The 21,466-nt window shown below is 45.6% G+C and overlaps 1 protein-coding gene across 2 annotated transcripts in view; it reads right to left on the bottom strand.

Moving 5' to 3' along the window:
- The window catches only part of PECAM1 (platelet and endothelial cell adhesion molecule 1), a 101,453-nt gene extending 80,301 nt beyond the window's left edge, over positions 1 to 21,152 (bottom strand). The window contains exon 1 of one of the 2 annotated variants that reach the window (XM_033183966.1): positions 20,954 to 21,152. The gene's annotated coding sequence lies outside the window, so the exon portion shown is untranslated. Of the gene's footprint in view, positions 1 to 3,626; positions 3,706 to 20,953 lie in introns of those variants that run through there. The other variant, XM_033183965.1, reaches the window with a different exon arrangement.
- Between the last annotated feature and the right edge of the window lie 314 nt (positions 21,153 to 21,466).

Genomic DNA, 21,466 nt, shown 5'->3' with positions numbered 1-21,466 from the left:
TGAGCCCAGGAGTTCGAGACCCTCCTGGACAACATAGTGGGACCCCCTCATCTCTACATAAATTTTGTTTTTTAATTAGCCAGGCCTGGGGGTACATGCCTGTGGTCCCAGCTACTCAGGAGGCTGAGGTGGGAAGATTGCTTGAGGTGGGAGGTGGAGGCTACTGAGCCATGATTGGGCCATGGCACTCCATCCTGAGTGACAGAGCGAGACCCTGTCTCAAAAACAAAACAAACAAATAAACAAAAACCAGAAACCTTGGTAGTGATGGTATACTGTAGTTTTGCAAAATGTTAGCATTAGGGGAAACTGGTACATATCTCTGTATTATTTACTGCAAATGCATGCAAATGTGCTATTATCTCAATAAAAATATTTCTATTTAAAAAATAAGTCCGGGTGCCATGGCTCTCACCTGTAATCTCAGCACTTTGGGAGGCCGCGGCAGAACGATCACTTGAGGTCAGGAGTTGGAGACCAACCTTGCCAACATGGTAAAACCCTGTCTCTACTAAAAATTAGCCAGGCATGGTGGCCTGTGCCTGTGGTCCCAGCTATTCAGGAGGCTGAGGCAGGAGAATCGCTTGAACCCAGAAGGCGGAGGTTGCAATGAGTCGAGATCATGCCACGGCACTCCAGCCTGGGCGACAGAGCGAGACTCAGTCTCAAAAAGAAAAAAAAAAAACCTTGAATTTTCACATTGCTCTTTAGAATGTGGAAGGAACTTGGAAATTTTCTCTGAGGGTGAGAGGGAGCAAATATGCTCCCAGAAAGGGGAAATTCTAAATGGAAAACAAACAAGGACATTTTCCACCTAGAAAAGATCTTGTATATTCGGGGAGGTAAAGGGGATTTCTGCAAATTATTGTGAGATGTCATTGACAAGCCTCAACTCCTAAATGAAATGTTTTTCTCCCAGGTCGTTTCAAGGCCAGTTTCCCCAGAAAACTACTCTTAGATGAACCTCTCTAAGAGAGAGATGGGCAAGTAGGAAGTGCTCTTAGCTCCCTCTCTCCCATCCCCCATAGGATGAGGCCTACAGAGGAATCCCTTAGGTCAACTTACAGAGAAGGACCCTGAGGCCCTGAGGTTGGCCATTTGTCTTGTCTGTGTGGCCAGCAAGGGGACTGCTGGGCCTGGCAGTGTCTCAGGACTTCCTGGCCAGGGAGCTTCCTTTGTTGTCTCTGGAATCCCCCCTTGCCCTGTGTCCTTGAGTCTAGGACCTGGCACAGGTACATGTGATGCCATGCCCAGGGTGCTCTAATCCAGGCACTGGCCTCTAAGGAGTGGTTACTGAGGGCCGGACCAAGTCCAGCAGAGCCAGCTCTCACCAGGCCTGTGCAGTGGGTGAGCACATGTGATGGAAGGACATATGCAATGGGTGGGCATATGCAGTGGGTGGGCATGTGTAGTGGATGGGCATATGCAGTGGATGGGCATGTGTAGTGAGTGGGGATATGCGGTGAATGGGCATATGCAGTGGGTGGGCATATGCAGTGGGTGGGTATATGCGGTGGATGGGCATATGCAGTGGGTGGGCATATGCAGTGAGTGGGTATATGCAGTGGGTGGGTATATGTGGTGGATGGGCATATGCAGTGGGTGGGCATATGCAGTGAGTAGGTATATGCAGTGGGTGGCATATGCAGTGAGTAGGTATATGCAGTGGGTGGGCATATGCAGTGAGTGGGCATATGCAGTGAGTGGGTATATGCAGTGAGTGGGCATATGCAGTGGGTGGGTGTATGTCATGGGTGGCATATGCAGGGCTGGGCACCGGCCGCAAGTGGGCTGTCACGGGAGACTTTGCCCACACTAAGAGACTCTAAGTTTCAGTTTTCTGCCGCCTAACATGATGCTATCTGCCACTGCCTGTAAGTCCATTTTTAACCCCCAGCTAGGGAAGCTGAAGGAAGAGGAACAGCAGGGCCACCAGCTCAGCCCGGTGGCTGCATTGTTCTCCCCTGACATTGTTCTCAGGCCGGCTCTGCTTACCCAGAAGGCCCCCGTGAGCCCTGGGGAATCCGATGAGATTGTTTTTCCCAAGACTGGGCTCTTCAGGTGTAAGCTGCAGTTCTTGGGCCACGTAGGTTACTGTGGCATTTCTGCAGCAGGAAAGAGGAAGGAACTTCTGACCCGTGCGGCAACGGCATCAACAATGTGCACCCCCAACAGCCGTCAGCGCGAAGAGGAAAGGAGCTCAGTTTCCATAGTGATAAATCACCAGGAAGGGAGCCCGGAGGGAGCCGGCAATAAGACTGCTCCCTTCCCCTGGCTCCCTGCAAATGCATTCCCAACACCAGAGTCGGTTAGCGGCCTGGCACCTCTCCAGACTGAGCCCCCAGAACCGCAGGTAGAGGAAGACAGAAGGGACTCTGCCAGATGGAAAACAAATTCCCAGCTCCTCTTCAACATGTCAGTAAAGCATGGATGCCCAAAAAAATGCATCGGGGCCCAGGGCTGTGCCACAACTGGGTGGCCACATGCCACATGTGAAGCTCTCGATGCATGCCACCTACATGATTCCATTCCGTTCTCTTATATTATGCCCTACACAAGACTGTGTTCTATTAAATAAGCCCACAGCACAGGTGCTATTAGCCCTTTTATCACAGAAGAAGAAACAGGCCTTGTGAGGGAGAGAGATGCACCAGAGACAATTCACCAAGTTAACAATAGCTCCTGAAGGTCTCAAGGCTCTCTTTTGAGATTCTTTCTCTTGCCAAAATCAGACCATTTTCCCCAAAGAAAACATTTGAGTTTTTGAAATGCTCTGGGAAGTCACTTATCCCAAACCTCATCAGCCACTCCTTATGCAGGCCACGGTCTCTTGCCTGTAACCCTTGCATGTGCTGTTCCTTCTGCTTGAAATACTGTTCCCTGCTTCCTTGGTCAGCTAACTCCTCAGGGGAGTTGTTTCATCCCTCCTTCCCAGTAGCTCAGATGCCTTGCTTTCTGGGCTCCCACAGAACTTACACCATATGGTGAAGCAACACAGAGTAGTAGTAGGAGAAAAGGCTCTTCTAGGCCCAGACTAGCTGTGTGACCTCAGGGGATTTGCTTAACCTCTCTGAGCCTTGATTTCTCCATAGGCAAGATGGAGAGAATGCGAGCATCTGCCTCACAGTGTGTCTATGAGGACTGGACGTTAACACATGTAAAGCACTTAGAAAATGCTTGCCTGTGGTTAATGCTCTGGAAACATTAGTCACTAAAGAATTAAGTTCTTAAAGCAAGAGCCATCCTTCATGGATATCTCTAGATCTAGAGGTTTAGGCCCTACTAGGTGTGGAGCAAATGTCCCTCTGGATTCATGGGAGACTATTTTCCAGCTACCGTTTAGGCAACAGGCATGGTGCTAGGCACCTTGATTCATAATAGTTAATTTAGTTAAGTCATTCCAGGACTGGTCCCAGGTAGCCAAGGACCAGCATTTTGTCAGTGTAGCCTGCAGCATTCTTGAATGGCCCCTCTGATCGCCTGATATCCCCTCCAGACTCCCTGCCCTGCCCAGGCCTGAAAACAGTCCCCACACTCAGTGACGGGTGAAGAGGCCCTCAGCCTTGCCACAATAGGGGTTACCCATGTGGTCTGTAAACACCAAGAGATTTAAATAAGGGACATACCTGCATCCCAGGGGCCACTCAGACAGCAAAAGACAAACCCCACCTTGGGCAGCCACTCTCCTGCATGGTTTCGCTTGAAAAAATGAAACAAAACTCTTCATGCAAATACTCGGGTTTTAAACAAAGTTATGTAACAGCCAAGTCTCTCCACTTAAAAATACAGTCTTCTCCAAATCTATAGAGACAGGATGCCGACCAGAGGTTGCCTGGGACTTGGAGAGGGATCGGAGGACGATTGCCAATGGGCTAGAGGGAACTTTTGGGGGTGAAGAAAATGTGCTGAACTGGATTGTGGTGTTGCTTGTATAACTCTGTCTTCACAAATTGTAGGGTTCCCAAATGTAGTCAATAAAAATACAGGATGCCTAGTTAAATTTCAGATACGCAACAAATATTATTTTTAATATAAGTATGTCTCAGATGGAGCATCCTTGCATATTGCATGGGATATACTTACACTAAGAAGGCATTTACTGGGCCGGGCGCAGTGGCTCACGCCTGTAATCCCAGCACTTTGGGAGGCTGAGGCGGGTGGATCACCTGAGGTCATGAGTTTGAGACCAGCCTGCCCATCATGGAGACACCCCATCTCTACTAAAAATACAAAATTAGCTGGGCATGGTGGCACATGCCTGTAATCCCAGCCATTTGGGAGGCTGAGGCAGGAGAATTGCTTGAACCTGCGAGGTGGATGTTGCAGTGGGCCGAGATTGCGCCATTGCACTGCACTCCAGCCTGGGTAACGAGAGTGAAACTCCGTCTCCAAAAAAACAAAAAAAAAAAAAGAAAGAAAAAGAAAAAAGAAATCATTTGCTGTTTACCTAGAATTCACTTTTTTTTTTTTTTTTTGAGACGGAGTCTGGCTCTGTCGCCCAGGCTGGAGTGCTGTGGCCGGATCTCAGCTCACTGCAAGCTCCGCCTCCTGGGCTTACGCCATTCTACTGCCTCAGCCTCCCGAGTAGCTGGGACTACAGGCGTCCGCCACCTCGCCCAACTAGTTTTTTGTATTTTTTAGTAGAGACGGGGTTTCACCATGTTAGGCAGGACGGTCTCGATCTCCTGACCTCGTGATCCGCCCGTCTTGGCCTCCCAAAGTGCTGGGATTACAGGCTTGAGCCACCGCGCCCGGCCACTTTTTTTTTTTTCTTTTTTTTTTTTTTGAGTCAGAGTCTCACTCTGTTGCCCATGCTGGAGTGCAGTGGCGCGATCTCGGCTCACTGCAGCCTCCGCCTCCCTGGTTCAGGTGATTCTCCTGCCTCAGTCTCCCAAGTAGTTGGAATTACAGGTACACACACAACACCCAGCTAATTTTTGTATTTTTAGTAGGGGCGGGGTTTCACCACTTTGGCCAGGCTGGTCTTAAACTCCTGACCTCAAGTGAGCTGCCTGCCTAGGCCTCCCAAAGTGCTGGGATTACAGGCCTGAGCCACTGTGCCCAGCCTGGAATTCACATTTAACTGGATATCCTGTATTTTATGTGCAAGCCTAAGAGACCCTGAATTAATTATACACTTACAATGTGTGAGCTTTATGGTAGGTAAAGCTGTTAAATTTAGCACAATGCCTAGAATAATATTGTTGCTTAAAAAAATACAGCTTTGGCTGGGCGGGGTGGCTCATGCCTATAATCCCAGCACTTTGGAAGGCCAAGGCAGATGGATCACCTAAGGTCAGGAGTTCAAGACCAGCCTGGCCAACATGGTGAAACCCTATCTCTACTAAAAATACAAAAAAAAATTAGCTGGGCCTGGAGGCAGGTGCCTGTAAATCTCAGCTACTAGGGAGGCTGAAGCAGGAGAACTGCTGGAACCCGGGAGGTGGAGGTTGTAGTGAGCTAACATCATGCCACTGCACCCCAGCCTGGGTAGCAAAAGCAAAACTCCATCTAAAACAAAAAACAAAAAAAGCCCAGCTTTACCTTCCATGCACTTCCTCCCCACTATCACCTCTAGCAAAATACAACTGCAAAAACCATCCCAGCTGCCCAGGAACCCATAGAAGCCACCAAGGTAGGAAATACATTCTTTTTTGTTTATTTGTTTGTTTTTTTGAGATGGAATTTCACTCTTGTTGCCCAGGCTAGAGTGCAATGGTGCGATCTCCGCTCACCGCAACCTCCGCTTCCCAGGTTCAAGTGATTCTCCTGCTTCAGCCTCCCCAAGTAGCTGGACTTACAGACATGGGCCACCATGCCTGGCTCATTTTGTGTTTTTAGTAGAGATGGGGTTTCTCCATGTTGGACAGGCTGGTCTTGAACTCCCGACCTCAGGTGATCTGCCCGCCTCAGCCTCCCAAAGTGCTAGGATTACAGGCGTGAGCCACTGTGCCCTGCTGATAGGAAATACATTCTAAACAGTCACATTAGCTTTGTCTTCCCGGTGCCCACGGCCTGCAGAGGGCAAGACTCAAGGTCAGAAACATCACAGGACAGGCTGGGCACAGTGGCTAACAGGGATTACAGGCGTGAATCACTGCGCCCAGCAGGGATGGAGTTTTATCATCCTAGCAAGGTTGTCCCTTATCTACTGAGGACTTTAATTAATCAAATATACATGTAAATACAAATAGAAAAATCATTGACTACTTAGTCAATGCTATTTTGGATAAAATATTCCCAATAATGAGATTTATAAAATACAAATAATGAAGGGGCTAGTAGTGGTGGCTCATGCCTATAATCACAACACTTTGGGAGGCAGAGGCAGGAGGATCACATAAGCCCAGGAGTTTGAGACCAGCCTGGGCAGCATAGTGAGACTCCATCACTAAAACAAACAAACAAACAAACAACAACAACAAAACAAAACAAAACAAAAATTAGCTGGGCTTGGTGGTGCATGCCTGTAGTCCCAGCTATTCAGGAGGCTGAGTTGGGGGGATGAGGCCCCAGAGTTCAAGGCTGTAGTGAGCCATGGTTGTGCCACTGCACTCTAGCCTGGGCAACAGAGCGAGACCCTGCCTCAAAACATAAAATAAATAAATACATAATAAAAATAATGGAGGGGTTGTTGACGGTGAAAAGGTAGGACTGCCAGCCTGCTCAGAATTATGGAACATTTTAAAGCAGCCGAAAACATTTTTCTCTGTGATAATCAAGGTATCAGGGGTGAATTTCTGCAGGACTAAAAGAAACTCTACATGCATTTGATGGTATTTTTCATCTAAGGACTAAATTCTTTTAACAAGCAACTCATTTGGTTTACCCTCTATAGGCTTGAAATAGTAGGATATTTCTGAAGGGAACTTCAACTTGTTGCTTGTTTGTTTGTTTTGCTTGTTTGTTTGTCTGTCTGAGACAGGGTCTTGCTGTGTAGCCCAGGCTGGAGTGCAGTGGTGTGATCTCGGCTCACTGTAACCTCCATCTCCCAGGCTCAGGTGATCCTCCCACCTCAGCCTCCTGAGTAGCTGAGACTACAGGTGTGCACCACCACACCTGGCTAATTTTTTGTATTTATGTAGAGACAAAGTCTCACTGTATTGCTCAGGCTAGTCTTGAATTCCTGGGCTCACGTGATCCTCTCACACTGGCCTCCCAAAGTGCTGGGATTACAGGAGTGAGCCGCTGTGCCTGGTCTCAACTTTTTTTTTTCTTTAATTTCAAGTGACTCAAAAGAAAAACAAGGACAAATAAAAATAAAGTGTTAAGGCATAAGCAGTTAATGGGCAGTTAGTTCCTGCCCCCTTTTGAAATTACAGACACTTGACAATGATGCCATCTAGTGGAAGATTAGCAGGTCAGACGAAAACACATCTATTTGTAATTTATCAGTCGCAGCTTCTAAATGCTTTTCTTTTCTTTTTTTTGAGATGGAGCAACCTCCACCTTCTGGGTTCAAGTGATTCTCGTGCTTCAGCCTCCCGAGTAGCTGGGATTACAGGCGTGCACCACCATGCCTGGCTAATTTTTTGTATTTTTAGTAGGGACGGGGTTTTACCATGTTGCCCAGGCTGGTCTCAAACTCCCGGCCTCAAGTCTGTCCACCTGCCTTGGCTTCCCAAAGTGCTGGGATTACAGGTGAGAGTCACTGCACCTGGCCGCCCTAAACACTTTTAAAATAGCTTTGGACACTCTCATTGCTTATTTCACTTTTACATTGTTATTTCTAATACAGACAAACTATTGATGTTAAAAAGTATATAAAATATGTAATACAGAAATAGTACATTGAAAATATATAAAACAGGCCAGGTATGGTGTCTCATGCCTGGAATCCCAGCACTCTGGGAGGCCAAGGAGGGAGGGTCACTTAAGTTCAGGAGACCAGCCTGGGCAACATGGCAATACCTCGTCTCCACAAATAAAAAAAATTAGCCAGGTGTGATGAAGCATGCCCGCAGCCCCAGCTACTGGGGAGGCTGAGGCAGCAGGATCACTTGAGCCCCAGAGGTCGAGGCTGCAGTGCTCACTGCAACTTTTTTGCCCAAAAAACTTGAGTTTCAGCCCAAACACCATTCCCATTGAATAGCAAGCAACTTTGAGCAAATATCTCAGCTTCTCCCTCTGTAAATTCCAACAGTAAGGCTCTTCTAGCACTATGTACAAACAAGTATTTCAGCCTTCCTACAAAGAGACAGACTACCTTTATAGTTAGTTTCTTTTCTTTTCTTTTTTTTTTTAGATGGGGTCTTGTTCTGTTGCCCAGGCTGCAGTGCAGTGGTGTGATCACGACTCACTACAGCCTTGAGCTCCCGGGCTCAGGCACTCCTCCTGCCTCAGCCTCCCCAGTAGCTGGGAGCACAGGCACACCCCACCACATCTGACTAGTTTTTAAATTATTTGTAGAGATGAGGTCTTGCCATGTTGACCAGGCTGGGTTTTTTCATGTGTGAAATAGAACACGTCACAGGGTCATCATGAGGATGGAGTCAGCTGGCCATCTAATGAACTGACATTTAACCAGGAGGTACTCAGTAAGTGCTAGATTCTTCTCTTTGGAACCTGAAAGACCAGAGGAGAGCCCAGCAAACTCAGAGAAGCAGGAAAGACCATTCACAGGATGTTGTTCCTGGGTGCTGATGCCCCACAATTGGGAGGTCACCACTCCACTCCTGGGATGGCCACCAAAACTCACTTATTCACAGCTATGGACTGACAGAGCAAGAATCAGGAGAAATAGATGAGTTTCGTCTGACCTGCTAATCTTCCACTAGATGGCATCATTGTCAAGTGTCTGTAATTTCAAATGCGCTAGGAAGGAACTGATTGCCCATTAACTGTTTATGCCTTAACACTTTATTTTTATTTGTCCTTGTTTTTCTTTTGAGTCACTTGAAATTAAAGAAAAAAATGTTGAGACCAGGCACAGCGGCTCACTCCTGTAATCCCAGCACTTTGGGAGGCCAGTGTGAGAGGATCACGTGAGCCCAGGAATTCAAGACTAGCCTGAGCAATACAGTGAGACTTTGTCGCTACATAAATATAAAAAATTAGCCAGGTGTGGTGGTGCACACCTGTAGTCTCAGCTACTCAGGAGGCTGAGGTGGGAGGATCACCTGAGCCTGGGAGATGGAGGTTACAGTGAGCCGAGATCACACCACTGCACTCTAGCCTGGGCTACATAGCAAGACCCTGTCTCAAACAAACAAACAAGCAAGACAAACAAACAAGAAACAAGTTCACCCAGGTCAGCTGGTGTAGTCTTCCCAGAATCCTCAGCAACCCCTTCCCTGAGGGAGATCTGGGGGTCTCCTTGCATCACTTTGGGACCCAGCGAGTACAGCATTCTCCCAGGTGGCAGCCCAGGCCGTTCTGGATACAAGACAGCAAGACGGAGTCACCAGAGCCCCTACTAGTTCCCTGCCCCTACAAGGAATCCCAAAGCCTCCCTTCTTTCCTTGTGCGCAGCCTGTGGTAAACACCCAGATTTTCTGGAATCGTCTTCTCTCCATTAACAAAATCTTGACAAATCATCTCTTAGGATAGATCGCTTCTGCAGGCAGCTAAGGGCCTACCTAGATCCTTATTGACTTTGGTTCAGCTGGGCACGGTGGTGCACGCCTGTAATCCCAGCACTTTAGGAGGCCGAGGCACGTGGATCCCCTGAGGTCAGAAGTTTGACACCAGCCTAGCCAACGTGGCAAAACCCGTGTCTACTAAAAATACAAAAATTAGCTGGGCGTGGTGGTGCGTGCCTGTAATCCCAGCTACGAGGGGAGCTGACGTAAGAGGATAGCTTGAGCCTGGGAGATAGAGGTTGCAGTGAGCTGAGATTGTGCCACTGCACTCTAACCTGGGCAACAGAGCGAGACTCCATCTCAAAAAAAAGCAAAAAACAAAACACACACACACACACACACACACACACATCCATGGTTAAGTCATAATCTTAGTTAAGTATTACTGGTTTCACCTGGGAGGTTACCTTTGGTAAAGTCCGAAAGCCAGGAATATCGGCTATTTGTCCTGGCTAGAGTGGTAATAAGAGATTTGGTTAAAAGTCAGGCTCTGCTCTGTTTTGCATTGTGTTACCTGATTTTTTTTTTTTTTACTTTTAGGGTATCAGAAATTACATTATGAGAGAGCTTTTAGCCTTAGTGTGTAATAGCTAGGTAGGAAATATACTTCAAGGGATGGCTAATGGCAGTTATGGGGGAATATTCAGTTCTTTGCATGTTTAGATCAGAGAACCATGCTCTTGACCACCTAGAAGGTATGGAAACATACCCACCCCCTCACCCCCGAGAGATAAGACTCCTATAAGGGATAGCTGGATTCCCTTTATTTAGGGATCCAAGCCTGCCTATTAGTCCCTGGAAACTGCATACTTTCCTGGCCCTGTTCCTTAAAAGGCTCCACCCTAAAGCCAGTAATTAACTTACGTCCTTTTTTTTTGTTTTGAGACAGAGTCTTGCTCTGTCGCCCAGGCTGGAGTGCAATGGCACGATTTCGGCTCACTGCAACCTCTGCCTCCCAGGCTCAAGTGATTCTCCTGCCTCAGCCTCCAGAGTAGCTGGGATTACAGGTGTGTGCCACCACATCTGGCTAATTTTTGTATTTTTACAAAATTAGAGATGGGGTTTTGTCATGTTGGCCAGGCTGGTTTCGAATTCCTGACCTCAGGTGATCTGCCCACCTCAACCTCCCAAAGTGCTGGGATTACAGGCGTGAGCCACCACACCCAGCCTTAACTTACGACTTTAAAGAACTCTCCATGTGTAAGATTTTCCTGGCCATCTTGAAACCGCCTTTGCAAAATGACTGAGACAGTGAAAAAGATCTAACTTAATCGACTCCATTTTGCTTCTAACCTCCAAGCTGTCCTTGTCCATTCCTGGACAGGCTGAACTAACTTTGGGAGAAACTTAGTTTATAGTTTAAAATAAAGACAAGCTGGGTGCGGTGGTGGCTAGGTGAGGTGGCTCAGGCCTGTAATCCCAGCACTTTGGGAGGCTGAGGCAAGTGGATCACCTGAGGTTAAGAGTTTGAGACCAGCCTGACCAATATGGTGAAACCCTGTCTCTACTAAAAATACAAAAATTAGCTGGGTGTGGTGACAGTCACCTGTAGTCCCAGCTACTCTGGAGGCTGACACAAGACAATTGCTTGAACCTGGGAGGTGGAGGGTGCAGTGAGCTGAGATCCCACCACTGCACTCCAGCCTGGGCACAACAGCGAAGACTCCATCTCTAACACAAACAAACAAACAAACAGAGACATTAACAGCCCTTTCCCAAAGCAGACCTCTTTCTTGCCTGGGGACTAGATTGCCTTTGTAGGACTAACATTAGCCACAAGATTAGAAATTATGGTTTAAGAGTCATGCAACTGGAAGCTGCAAGATTCTGATCCTCCCTAAACTGCTGCTAAGATCAGTGCCTGAGATATTTTGCAGACCCTGCTCTTGGTGGATCAGCTGGCACCACCCAGGTGGATAAACTGACTCATCTGATCTTGTGGTCCCCACCCAGGAACTCAGTTCAAGAAGACAACTTCTACTCCCTGTGGATTTCATTCCTGACCAATCAGTACTCCTGGCTTCCTGGCTTCCCCCAACCCACCAAGTTGCCCTTAAAAACTCTGCTGCCTGAAAGCTTGGGGAGACTGATTTGAGTAACAATAGAACTCTGGTCTCCTGCAAAGCCGGCCCTGTGTGAATCGCTCTTTCTCTATTGCAGTTCTCCTCTCTTAATAAATCAGTCTGACTAGGCAGTGGGCAAGGTGAACCCATTGAGCTGTTACAGTCTCTTTTTTTTTTTTTTTTTGAGACGGAGTCTTGCTCTGTTTCCCGGGCTGGAGTTCAGTGGTGCGATCTCGGCTCACTGCAAGCTCCACATCCTGGGTTCACCCCATTCTCCTGCCTCAGCCTCCCGAGTAGCTAGGACTACAGGCGGCTGCCACCACGCCCGGCTAACTTTTTGTATTTTTTTTTTTTTTTAGCAGAGATGGGGTTTCACCATGTTAGCCAGGATGGTCTCGATCTCCTGACCTCGTGATCTGCCCGCCTCGGCCTCCCAAAGTGCTGGGATTACAGGTGTGAGCCGCCGTGCCCAGCCGAGCTGTTACAATCTTAACTGCAGTTATTCACACCCTTTTCCTTGGTTTGAGTAAAATATAGATTTGTTATTGGAAAGGGGTCTCAATCTAGACCTCAAAAGAGGGTTCTTGGATCTCACACGAGGTAATTCAGGGTGAGTCCACAGAGTAAAGTGAAAGCAAGTTTTTATTAGAAAAGTAAAGAAACAAAACAATGGCTGCGCCATAGGCAGAGCAGCTCCGAGGCCGCTGGTTGGCTATTTTTGGATATTTCTTAATTATATGCTAAACAAAGGATGGATTATTCATGAGCTTTCTGAGAAAGGGGCAAGGAATTCCTGGAACTGATGATTTCTCTTCCTTATGGACCATATATGTTAACTTCCAGACATTGCCATGCCATTTGTAAGCTCTCATGGCACTGGTGGGAGTGTCTTTTAGCATGCTAATGTATTATAATTAGCATATAATGAGCAGCAAGGACAGCCAGAGGCAACTTTCCTTGCCATCTTGATTTTGGTGGGTTTTGGCAGCTTCTTACTGCATCCTGGTTTATCAGCTGGGTCTTTGTGACCTGTATCTTGTACTGATCTTCTGTCCTGGGACTAAGAATGTCTAATCTGGGAGTGCAGCCAAGCAGGTCTCAGCGTCATTCTACACAGCCCCTATTCAAGAGGGAGTTGCTCTGGTTCGAATGCCTCTGAAATATTTGCTAAATGCCTTTTTTTTTTTTTTAGACAGAGTTTTGCTCTTGTTCTCCAGGCTGGAGGGCAATGGCACAATCTTGACTCACTGCAACCTCCACCTCCCGAATTCAAGCGATTCTCCTGCCTCAACCTCCCAAGTAGCTAGAATTACAGGCATGCACCACCATGCCCGGCTAATTTTTTGTATTTTTAGTAGAGATGAGGTTTCTCCATGTTGGTCAGGCTGATCTCAAACTCCCAACCTCAGGTGATCCACCCACCTCGGCCTCCCAAAGTGCTGGGATTACAAGCGTGAGCTAACGTGCCCAGCCTTGCTAAATGCTTTAATATCATAAACTGCTTTAACTTTTTCTTTTTCTTTTTTTTGAGACTGGAGTCTCGCTCTGTCACCCAGGCTGGAGTGCAGTGGCTCGATCTCGGCTCACTGCAGCCTCCACTTCCTGGGTTCAAGCGATTCTCCTGCCTCAGCCTCCCAAGTAGCTGGAACTACAGGTATGTGCCACTACGCGTGGCTAATTTTTGTATTTTTTTAGTAGACTCAGGGTTTCACCATGTTGGCCAGGATGTTTCTTTAATTTGATAATTGTTCAACTTACCTGCTTTGGAGCCATTCGATTCTAAATAAGCCCTATTAGTTTCGAGATAATGCCTAACCTCCTAGGAATGCAGCCCAGCAGGTCTCAGCCTCACTTTACCCAGCTCCTACTCAAGATGGAGTCATTCTTGTTCCAATGCCTCTGACACATTCCCCCTCCCTTTTACAAGGGGACTTTTCATCCTAAGTGTTGTAGAGCGATGAGGATCCATCCTCTGTAATTTCTTTAGGAGAAATACGTGTGATGGCATTCCTGCCTATTAGGTTACCTTATATTCAGGATAGAGAGGAGCTTAGTCAGAGAGCGACAGTATGGTCAGGGTCATTCATAACTGTGAGTTCTGACAAAAGGTGATATTTAGAAGATTAATAAGTGTTCAATTTAAGAAATTATCCAAAGTAAACCAAATAAGGAGGCTTTCCACCAATTAGACAACTGTGTTGGAACCAAGCTGAGATGGAGTGGCTAGCCAATTCCGTCTGCGCCCAGAATTAGATATTGATCCAGATTTTTATGTTACTCATTCCTCTCTTTTTCTGAGCAGCAGCCAGAAATCACTGGTTGGTTCACAGGAATAAGCAGGGTCAGTTTAAATTGCAGAAAAAACTAAGAAGATTTTTTGGCTTTTTATTAGTTCAGTCTACGCAGTTAGTTCCTGTTTTGCTGAATGCTTATAGACTCATTAGTTTTCCAACAGAGTCTTGGAAGTTCTTTCCTCTCCATTTTAATGGCACACGTTCCAAAGTTATCATAAACTTGCATTTAAGAGTACTTGTCAGAGTTCTATAGCTGATTATAAACCACCTTTTGAAGAGGATCAAAACAAGACAATTGGCTGTAGATGATGTGAAAGGAAAATAAATCTTGGAACTCTGAAATCACTAAGCAAAATGGAAAAGTCACGTTGGGAACTGCATCAGGCAAACCTGCCTCCCATTCTTTTTTTTTTTTGAGACGGAGTCTCGCTCTGTCACCCAGGCTGGAGTGCAGTGGCCGGATCTCAGCTCACTGCAAGCTCCGCCTCCCGGGTTTACGCCATTCTCCTGCCTCAGCCTCCCGAGTAGCTGGGACTACAGGCGCCCGCCACCTCGCCCGGCTAGTTTTTTGTATTTTTTAGTAGAGACAGGGTGTCACCGTGTTAGCCAGGATGGTCTCGATCTGCTGACCTCGTGATCCGCCCGTCTGGGCCTCCCAAAGTGCTGGGATTATAGGCTTGAGCCACCGCACCCGGCCCCTCCCATTCTTAAATAAGATAGCTACAAAGATTTAAAAAAAAAGAGCCATATACCTCCCTTACAATTTGCCCACAAGTAAATTCCTTGGGGGTCTCAAGAGCTTTACCTTAGAACCGTTCTGTTGAATTTCACGCTGGCAGTGTAAATTGATAGCTTATTTTCACAGGTGCAGGACAAAGACTAGAACTCAAAGTCATCCCTCTGCTCACCTGAGACAAATGCATATCTGATTGCTTCGGCTCCCCTACTGTTTACATTATCGTATGTAAAAATGCAGATTTACTGAGTCAGACAATGGCATAAGTAACTATTCATCTACTCCCCTGCCTTATGTAAACTGTGTAAAGGCTGGGCAAAGACTCAGAAAGATGCAACCATTTGTCTCTTATCTACCCAGACGTTTTAAAAGTTTCTTCCTCTTCCCGCAATATCCATCCTTCCCCTTTTAAATATTGAAGCCCTCAAAATCTTTGGAGAATGGCACAGTCTCCTGGGCACATGTCCTTAACCTTGAAAATAAACTTTCTAAATTGATTGAGACCTGTCTCAGATACTTTTAGTTAACAATGACAAAAAGTCTTAGGGCAGCCACGGTTAAAGACACAATTGACTAGAAATTTTGGTTATTTCTGTGGCATGCAACAATTTTACATTGCAGTTATAATTACTGATAGTATACAATAATAAGTCATGTCAGAATTACAGGAGTTTCCCATAATTTTGGAGCATAAAATCAACAACACATTCATACAAATAAAATCCAAAGGAAGCCAAACACTGTTTTATATTTGACCATGCTTCCTGTATGATTTTAATATACCAAATAGGCCAAACATTTCATTTTGAACTTATGGAACTTAACATCTAAAATGATTAATCAGGTCAGAAAAAGACATCATTTAGAATTTGATTTTGGAAAGTTTGTCAAATATCAGAGATTTAAAGCACTTGATATTATAAAATAAAATCCCAGGTCACCATAAGTCATTTATTTAGTCAAATTGATAACTCAAAGATTTTTAAAAGGCAAAAAACCTTTACTCATTGATAGCGGGCAAACAGCTTTCCAAATAATGTCTCTTTTTCCTCCCTTCTTTTTCCTGTAGCTTATTTAAAAGCAAACAAAAATCTTTCATTGTCTTTTAATATTATGTGAAAATGTTGTTCAAGAAAGAAAGTCAAATTTCACTTTTGCATTAATGTACTATTAATGTCAAACCCAATTCTTAATAAAACCTTATAGACAAATCTATACAATCTTAATGATTCACCATGGGGTAAGATTCTCATAAACCTTTTATAAGATTTTTGCTTTCTCTCTTTATTTTAAAAAAAAAAAACAGATCAATGTTCCAAGGAAAACTGTTATGCTTTTATTTCAATATTTGATTTATTGAAAAAACTGAATAATACCCCCTTTAACTTTAGCCAATATGTTCACACATAGAATTTCTTTTATGAGATTAACCTTTCACAACCATCCACAACTTGCTCAAACCTCAGCTTTATCCTATTTAAATTTCACAGTCCTTTTTTTTTTTTCCTCTTTTTTTCTTTTTGAGACAGAATCGCTTCATTGCCCAGGCTGGAGTGCAGTGGTATGATCTAGGCTCACTGCAAACTCTGTATCCTGGATTCAAGAGATTTTCGTGCCTTAGCCTGGCGAGTAGCTGGGATTATAGGCCTGCGCCACCATGCTTGGCTAAGTTTTATATTTTTAGTAGAGACATGGTTTTGCCATATTGCCCAGTCTGGTCTTGAACTCCTGGACTCAAATGGTCAAGTAACCTGCCTCAGCCTCTCAAACTGTTGGGATGTATAGGTGTGAGCCACTGCACTCAGCCAAAATAATCTTTTAACCCTCCAAACTAGGCCAAAAAATCCACATTCCCATGCCTTCTTGTAAACTTTTACCAAAAACATTGGACTTTTCTTACACACCTTGTATGCATGTCCCAGTGTAACTCTTAGCAACTTTTATTTTTGGTGAAAAACTTGGCGAGTAGTGCAGATAAGGTCTGACTCTTTCCAGCATGGCCAAGGGGCATGGCTACCCTCACATATCCCCAGGCCTTCCCGAGACTCTAATGGTTCCAAAAGTCATAGAAGCAGTTTGTGTAGTTTAGTAAACACAATATCTGACCTGCCTAACTTAGACCAAATGTTTAAATTTTGAAGACAATTTTTATTTTACCAATAATCTTTAAAACTATCTATCTCCCGCCGGCGTGGTGGCTCAAGCCTGTAATCCCAGCACTTTGGGAGGCCGAGACGGGCGGATCACGAGGTCAGGAGATCGAGACCATCCTGGCTAACACAGTGAAACCCCGTCTCTACTAAAAATACAAAAACTAGCCGGGCGACGAGGCGGGCGCCTGTAGTCCCAGCTACTTGGGAGGCTGAGGCAGGAGAATGGCGTAAACCCGGGAGGCGGAGCTTGCAGTGAGCTGAGATCCGGCCACTGCACTCCAGCCTGGGCGACAGAGCGAGACTCTGCCTCAAAAAAAAAAAAAAAAAAAAAAAAACTATCTATCTCCCAAAGATTATTTAAGTCATGTGAACTAAAAGGCATTAAAGTTTCTACTTTTCTGAGAAATACTTAAGTGCTTATTTTTCTTTAAACAAATTAACTAGAGATCTTTTATATAAACATGATACACACAACACATATAAATATGCACACAGAAGAAGAGCTTTTTTTTTTTTTTTTTTTTGTATTTTTAGTAGAGACGGGGTTTCACCATGTTAGCCAGGATGGTCTCGATCTCCTGACCTTGTGATCCGCCCGTCTCGGCCTCCCAAAGTGCTGGGATTACAGGCTTGAGCCACCGCGCCCGGCCTTTTTTTTTTTTTTAAGACAGGATCTCACTCTGTCACCTAGGCTGGAGTGTAGTGCCGTGATCTTGGCTCACTACAGCCTCGAGCTCCCAGGATCAAGCAATTCTCGTGCCTCAGCTTCCCGAGTAGCTGGGATTACAGGCACCCGCCACCAGGCCCGGCTAATTTTTGTATTTTTAGTAGAGACGGGGTTTCACCATGTTAGCCAGGATGGTCTCGATCTCCTGACCTTGTGATCCGCCCGTCTCGGCCTCCCAAAGTGCTGGGATTACAGGCTTGAGCCACCGCGCCCGGCCTTTTTTTTTTTTTTAAGACAGGATCTCACTCTGTCACCTAGGCTGGAGTGTAGTGCCGTGATCTTGGCTCACTACAGCCTCGAGCTCCCAGGATCAAGCAATTCTCGTGCCTCAGCTTCCCGAGTAGCTGGGATTACAGGCACCCGCCACCAGGCCCGGCTAATTTTTGTATTTTTAGTAGAGATGGGGTTTCACCATGTTGCCCAGGCTGGTCTCGAACTCCTGTCCTCAAGTGATCCACCCTTCTCAGCCTCCCAAAGTGCTGGGATTATAGGCGTGAGCCACTTGGCCCAGTTTTTAAGTTTCTTAACTGGATTACTAACTTCAGGTTGGAGCCCTTTGAGGAATAGGGTCAGGAAAGCATGTAACTTCCAAGAAGATGACTCTGATCCAAACATAGAAAGAGCCGAGTACCCCCCATAGCTGCCATTAGCCATCCCTAAAAGTATATTTCCCACCAAGTTGTTACATACCAATACTAAAAGCTCTCTCATAATGCAGTCATTTCTGATACCCCCAAAAGTCAAAAACATCAAGTAATGCAATGCATAACAGAGCAGAGCGTTAGATTTTGAGAGGGATCTCTCCGCTTTCAACTTCTGGCATTCCATGAGGAAAACAGGTTTTTCCCAAAACGGGGTCTGTCTCAGGTTCCTAGAAATTATCTCAGGTCTTCTCATGTGGGCATCAAGAGTGACAAGAAGACAAAATGGAGAAAACAATTCAGTTGACTGAGAAGAAAAAAACTTTTTAAAAAGAAATATTTGATTTAAGAAGAGAAAGAAACTGTAAAGGCCTTTTAGATAGATGCATAGTTGGCTGAGTGAGGTGGCTCAGGCCTGTAATCCCAGCACTTTGGGAGCTGGAGGCAGGTGGATCACTTGAGGTCAGGAGTTCGAGACCAACCTGGTCAACACAGTGAAACTCCGTCTCTACTAAAAATACAAAAATCAGCCGGGCATGGTGGCAGATGCCTGTAATCCCAGCTGAGGCAGGAGAATTGCTTGAATCTGAGAGGTGGAGCTTGCAGTAAGCAGAGATCATGCCATTACACTCCAGCCTGGGCGACAGAGGGAGATGTCATCTCAAATAATAGGTATCTAGATAGATAGATAGATAGATAGATAGATAGATAGATAGATAGATAGATAGACAGACAGATAGATGTGTAGCTTGAATATCCACTTTTAATTTAGCTGAGTTTTAACCAAATCTCTTATTACCAGACTCTAGCCGGGACAAACAGACAGTATTTCTGGCTTTTGAACTTTACCAATGGCAATCTCCTAGGTGAAACCAATGAGCCTTAACTAAAGTTGTGACTTAATCATGGGCATAGGAGGTATTTTCAAAGAGATGGTGAGCGGTTTTATAAGATCTGGAATCTCCAAAAGTAACTCTAAGAAAGGAAAATTCAAGACTGGAAATCTGATGGGCCAGCTTGAATAGTGGGCTTATAGGGGTCCCAAGTCCACATTCTATCCTGTGGTACCCCTCTCTTCATGACAGAACAACACAGAAAGACAAATTCATGACACAAGGTACACCAGATTCACTACAGCCTAAGACTAGCCTCACAAATAATTTTTCCTATTAATCAAAACCTTGCAGAGGAAACACAGTATTTTTTTTTTAACCATTTATTCAACCATTTTGCACACAGAGAGAGGCCAGAAGCTTGACTGGTAAGAATTTTTTTTTTTTTTTTTTAGACAAGGTATCTCTCTGTCACCTAGGCTGGGGTGCAGTGACAAGATCTCTGCCCACTGCAACCTCCACCTCCCTGCTTCAAGTGATCCTTCCACCTCAGCCCTCCAAATAGCTGGGACTACAGGCGTGTACCACCACACCCAACTAATTTTTGTGGTTCTTTTTGTAGAGATGAGGTTTCACCATGTTGCCCAGGCTGGTCTCAAACTCCCAATCGCAGGTGATCCTCCCACCTCAGCCTCCCAGAGTGCTGGGATTACAGGTGTGAGTCACTGCACCTGGTCTCTGACTGGTAAGAAATCCTTACCCTTTTGCCAGCATGCCAAGTTTCTAGGTTCCCTTTCTCTGTGTGACTTTGGTGGCCCTGCTTGCTGTGCCATAGCTACGGGGGCCAAGCCATGCGACAAAAGAGAATCATCTTTTTCTGTTTCATGGAACCATAAGCAAAAGCCTCTCAATTTTGCAAGATGCTGCCCAAGAGGCTGCATGGAGAAATCAAATTAACATTTTTCATTCTGGCTGGAGCAAAATACATGTGACAAAACATAGATACTAGCCACCCCGCTGAGCACCCAATATCCACCTGGCAAGGCTCAAACTTGCTTCTGTTGGCCCCTGTTATCTTTGATCTACTCAAAGTGGAGTGGAAGGATCTCCAAACCAGGAGTTTCAACATGTGGTCTCTGGGCAAGACGGAAGAGTGGACAGTCACCCTGTGTGACAGAAAAGATAGAAAAGGGAAAGGAAAGGAAAGGAAGACAGAGAGAGGAAAGTGGAGGGAGTAAAGCATTGCCTGTGGCAGAGAAGGGGAGATGAGAAGCACCGGAAGGCCATAGAAAGACCCACCATCAAAGCAACACTGAAACAAAAGTTCAGGTGACTGCTTGTCAGTAACAAAGGGATCTTTTCCAGGAGTCCCCTCAGATCTCAATTTTCCCTTTGATGGAGGAAAAAACCCGCAGTCATCAGCAAAGAACACAAGGTGGATTAATCCAAAGAGAATAGCTGTTAGCATCCCATAGTGCCAAATTCTTTTTTTTTTTTTTTTAGACAATCTCGCTCTGTAGCCCAGGCTGGAGTACAGTAGCACTATTTCGGCTCACTGCAACCTCCACCCCCCAGGTTCAAGTGATTCTCCTACCTCAGCCTCTTCAGTAGCTAGGATTACAGGTGCACACCACCATGCCTGGCTAATGTTTGTATTTTTAGTAGAGACGGGGTTTCATGATGTTGGCTAGGCTGGTCTCGAACTCCTGACCTCAAGTTATCTACCTGCCTCAGCCTCCCAAAGTGCTGAGGTTACAGGCATGAGTCACTGCGCCCAGCCACTAGATCCATTTTTAACTAAGAGGGGCCTTACTGAGGAGGACCTCTAACCCACTATGTCTTAGGGGGGAATCTAACCCTTCGAAGTTGGGCTTCTAACCCAACTTTTTGTCCCTTAACCAGGATAAAATGTACCCGTTACTTACCCAAAGTCGGTCAATTAGTGCTGCACAGATGATTTTCTTTCGGGCCAAGGGTCTATCTGGTAATGTCTTTTTGTGCTTTGCCAGGAAGATGTTCCTGGAAAAGGGTCAAGATGTTCCTGGAAAAGGGGTCCCGATACAGACCCCAAGAGAGGGTTCTTGGATTTCACACAAGAAAGAACTCAGGATGTGTCCACAGAGTACAGCGAAGACACCTTTATTAGAGAAGTGAAGAAACAGAAGAATGGTTACTCAAGAGGCATAGCAGCCCCGAGCGCTGCTGTTGGCTGTTTTTCTGGTTATGTCCTGATCGTATGCTAAACAATGAGTTGATTATTCATGAGTTTTCTGGGAAAGGGGAAGGAATTCTTGAAACTGAGGCAGTCCATATAACTTTCAGATGTTGCCATGGTATTGTAAACTGTCATGGCACTGGTGGGAGTGTCTTTTAGCATGCTAATCCATTATAATTAGCATATAATGAGCAATGAAGACATTCCAGAGGTCACTTGTCAT

Source organism: Trachypithecus francoisi, unplaced genomic scaffold (genome assembly GCF_009764315.1).
Source record: "Trachypithecus francoisi isolate TF-2019V2 unplaced genomic scaffold, Tfra_2.0 Lachesis_group20, whole genome shotgun sequence".
NCBI classification, from domain to species: domain Eukaryota; kingdom Metazoa; phylum Chordata; class Mammalia; order Primates; family Cercopithecidae; genus Trachypithecus; species Trachypithecus francoisi.
The sequence above is the reverse complement of the archived record's forward strand: the minus strand, read 5'-3'. Positions and strand labels throughout refer to the sequence as shown.